The following is a 4,587-nucleotide window of genomic DNA, read 5'->3' as shown; positions in this document are numbered from 1 at the left end:
GTGTCTGATAAGGCCGCAGCATTACATCCTTCTTTTTATGTTCTAGTTCTCTTGAAATGAATGCTAAAATTGTATTTTCCTTCCTTAGTTAACCTCTAGGGAATCCTGCACTTGGAGTCTCAAGCCCCTTTGCAACTCCAATTTCTGAATTAGCGCCCCATTTAGAAAACAGTCCATGTCTTTATTCCTTCTACCAAAGTGATTGACCACACACTCCCCTACACTATATTCCATCTGCCACTTCCTTGCCTGTTCTCTTAATCTGGCCAAGTCCTTCTGCAGACTCTCTATTGCCTCAACAGCACCTGCCCCTCCACCTATTTTTGCCCCATCGGACAGTCCACACCTTCTCTGTCCTTTCCTGGTGACAATTTTTGAGCCCATTTGTTTGAATCTCCAGTGATATGGAGATTTCCTCCTGAGATATGGTGACCAGCCCTGTGTGGGCAGGGCTCATACTGGACCCCCGCTGAGAAGGGTGGTGGGGAAGGGGGCTAATTTCACTCCTTATTCATCAGTTTATGAGCCGTCCCATTGATCTTCCAGAGCAACGATGGCCCAAATGGTTCTCCATACTCATTGAGTCACACAGCACAGAAACAGGCCCTTCGGCCCACTATCTCCATGCTGACCCGTCTATTACTGATTTCATTTAGGCTACGCTCGACCCGGGACCGGTGGCTTGGGTGTTTCTCCAACCTCTTTCTAATTCTCTAGTCACTGAGTGTTGGGCTTTGTTGGCAGGGCGGACGGCCGATGAACCGGGAGACGATGGAGGAGGAGAGCGCGGCCAACGGCAGCTGGCCGGTGACCTTCCCCGGGACGGACCTGCTGCAGCGGTACAAGCCCTTCTTCATCCTGCTCTACGGCGCGCTGGTGGCCGTGGCCTGCGTGGGCAACGCCTTCCTGATCGGCTGCATCGCGGCGGACAAGAAGCTCCACAACGCCACCAACTTCTTCATCGGCAACCTGTCGGCCGCCGACCTGCTGATGTGCCTGTGCTGCGTGCCCCTCACCCTGTCCTACGCCTTCGAGCCGCGGGGCTGGCTCTTCGGCGGCCTCATGTGCCACCTCACCTCGCTGCTGCAGTCCGCCACCGTCTACGTGTCGGTGCTGTCGCTGACGGCCATCGCGGTGGACCGCTACATGCTGGTGGCGCACCCCATCCGCCGGCGGACCTCCCGCCGCTGTTTCGGCCTCACCACGGCTGCTATCTGGCTTGTGTCGCTCTCGCTGGCCAGCCCAGCCGCCGTCCACACCACGTACCAGGAGCTCCCCGCCATCGGCTTCAGTGCTTGCGGGAATCCTGGCCGGCGTCGGAGAGCCAGAAGATAGCGTACTCGTGCACCGTTCTGCTCATGTCCTACATGCTCCCTCTCTCCGCTGTCATCGTCTCTTACTGCGCCATCACCGTCCACTTGAAGAGGCGGGACACCCTGGAGGAATCGGGAAGGAATCCCGTCCACCGGGGCAAGCGGAAGAGAAGGACCTTCCTTCTCCTGGTGGTCTCGGTCCTGGTCTTCGGCGTCAGCTGGCTGCCCCTGCAGCTGCTCAACCTCATCATCGACCTGGACACCAAGCTGACCATCCTCAACTACCACCACATCAAGGTCCTGCACCTGTCCTGCCACTGGCTGGCCATGAGCTCCTCCTGCTACAACCCCTTCATCTACGCCTCGCTCCACCGCAAGTTCCGGCTCCGCCTCCGAGACTACGTGCAGCGCAGGAAGAGGAAAGATGGCTTCGTGTCCAACGTCCTGTCCCCTGCTGCCCCCACCAGCAGCTGACTAACCCCCCCCCCCCCAACCCTGATATGGTCAACTGCATCTGAACTTTGAACCCTTCAGGTTTGAACTCTGAACTTTGTACTCCTTCCTTGAGATTGATAACTGGGGCTGGATCCTCACAGTACGGTGTCCTACAGGGGTCAACACACATCCCTGGCTTGAGAACCTGTAACGAATCCCTCATTGTAACACAACTCCAATGATCTTGCTCGATCGACGATGCGAAAACCAATTCCAATCACTGACCTGGTCAGCTCCCATGGACAGAGAGCATGTGTGGACAAAGATGTGACAGACCAGAAAATGATCTCCTTTGCAGTTTGGTTTACGTTATTTTATTGAGGTATAGCACCCTGCCACACAGCAATCACCCTATTTAATCCCAGCCTAATCACGGGACAGTTTACAACGACCAATTAACCTACCGACCGGTACGTCTTTGGACTGTGGGAGGAAACCGGAGCACCTGGAGGAAACCCACATGGTTACGGGGAGAATGTACAAACTCCTTCCAGGCAGTGGTGGGATTTTTTTGTGGTTGGTGATCAAGGGTGGGGCAATGAGGGTGAGGCAGCTGTTCCCAGTGTAAGAAGAGGAAAGTCTGCAAAGGAAAAGCAAGAGGTCACTGGCTCACCCATGCGAAATGATCACGAGAACAGAACAGGCAGAGACTGGGCACTGATCCTCCAGCTGGCTGGCAGGGTTATTACCACAGGACTGTTATGGACATCGTGGAGGGGCACGATACAGGGTGAGAGTAGGGAGGGAGGATTCTGAACTTTCTAGATTGACCTCTTCCCGCTCTCAGTCCACAATAGAGACCCATATCAGAATCAGATTTATCACCACTCCCATATGACATGAAATTAGGGTTTTTTTGTGGCACAGTGCAATACATAAAGTTACTAAGCTTCTGCGCAAATGCCTTGCAAATATATATAGCCGGGGTACCCAAGGCTATAGTGTTGGCGCGTGGCCAAGTGGTTAAGGTGTTTGTCTAGTGTCTAGTGATCTGAAGGTCGCTAGTTCGAGCCTTGGCTGAGGCTGTGTGTGTCCTTGAGCAAGGCACTTAACCACACATCGCTCTGCGACGACACCGGTGCCAAGCTGTATGGGTCCTAATGCCCTTCCCTTGGACAACATCGGTGGCGTGGAGAGGGGAGACTTGGAGCTTGGGCAACTGCTGGTCTTCCATTTAAAAAAAAACCCTGCCCAGGCTTGTGCCCTGGAAACTTTCCAAGGTGTGTGTGTGTGTGTGTGTGTGTGTGTGTGTGTGTGTGTGTGTGTGTGTGTGTGTGTGTGTGTGTGTGTGTGTGTGTGTGTGTGTGTGTGTGTGTGTGTGTGTGTGTAAGACTTTTGCACAGCACTGTATATTGAGTCAAGTTGCTCTCATTACATTAGAAATGGAGTCTATAATTGTCTCCTCACTTGTCTGGGCAAATGCCTTGGTCCAGTAAGGCCCAAGTCTACAATGGTTCAATGAGCTAGTGTGAAAACAAGGAGAAACTTGGTCATGTTAACCAAGAAACCACTCTATTCTTACATAAACCAATCATCTTCACTATAACGTCCTTCATGTAAATAAATATGTCACCCATACCTGGCCTGGTCTGGACATGACTCCAGCCGGATTCATGTGTACGACCCTTGGATTCCCTCTGTGACGATACTGCAGAGCATCCAGTTGTATGGAGAATTGTCATGTGGGGGGCTAGTAGACTTGTCGGTCGAAAGCCGCTGCCGGTGATCGACCTGTCCGAGGGATGCAGCATCCCTTTCCCAATGGTTGTTCTGCTTGTCACGACACCAGTGTCGGGCGCTGGGTACCTCGGGGATATAAGAATAGTGCGTGCGAGAGACTCGCGCTCTTTCCCTTGTCTCCAGGGGCTCATCGTCACATTGAGATCGCGACCAGTGCTGAAGAACCGTTGGGAAATGGTGCTGCAGATGTAGAAGGGCCCACATGCTCACTTAGCTAAGTATTCATTTGCTGAACGTGTAGTTTTGCAGTTGTGTAACTTGGGGAGACTTAGCTGATTGGCGGAATGTTTTACTGTTAATGTTAATATGTTTATTCAAAATCAATGTCTTCTGTTACACTTCCTCATAACAGAAATCTGCAAAGAATAAAATCTGATAGTCAATCTTGCATCTGCCTGGACCTTGAATTCAGTAAAGTTGATCCCAGACCATTCAGGCTTGCAATGGATGGGTCACGGTGGGAAAGTGGAAAGGGAGAGAAAGACTGGGATCGAGGCGTGGAGCAAGGGCAATTAGAGAGAATGACTCAGAGTTATGGACTGATGCAAGACCTTTGACCAAACTGGTCTGTACTTACAAAATGTTTATCATCCGTTAGTTCATTATGTGCCATGTCGTATGACGTGGGCGATCATGGTCTTTCCACGACCATCATTGTTCTTGGCATATTTTTCTACAGAAGTGGTTTGCCATTGCCTTCTTCTGGGCAGTGTCTTTACAAGATGGGTGATCCCCAGCCATTATCAATACTCTTCAGAGATTGTCTGCTTGGCGTCAGTGGTCACGTAACCAGGACCAGCTGCTTGTAATACCTTCCACCACCTGCTCCCCTGGCCTCACATGACTCTGATCGGGGGAGCTAAGTAGGTGCTACACTTTGCCCAAAGGTGACCTGCAGGCTAGCGGACAGGCTCTGGACAGGAGGTTTACACCTCCTTAGGTAGAGATATATCTCCACCCTCCCACCCGGGAACGTTCATCAAGTGAGGCCCATTTGCTTGTGTTTGGTTCATATCCTTCTTAACCAGGAGTTCCCAAT

General features: G+C 51.9%; 1 pseudogene; it reads left to right on the top strand.

Moving 5' to 3' along the window:
• Nucleotides 1-756: 756 nt before the first annotated feature.
• Nucleotides 757-1,787, top strand: LOC140716273 (prolactin-releasing peptide receptor-like; annotated as a pseudogene).
• Nucleotides 1,788-4,587: the final 2,800 nt, after the last annotated feature.

Source organism: Hemitrygon akajei, chromosome 25 (assembly GCF_048418815.1).
Source record: "Hemitrygon akajei chromosome 25, sHemAka1.3, whole genome shotgun sequence".
Taxonomy (NCBI): Eukaryota; Metazoa; Chordata; class Chondrichthyes; order Myliobatiformes; family Dasyatidae; genus Hemitrygon; species Hemitrygon akajei.
This window is presented reverse-complemented; position numbering and strand designations above follow the sequence as displayed.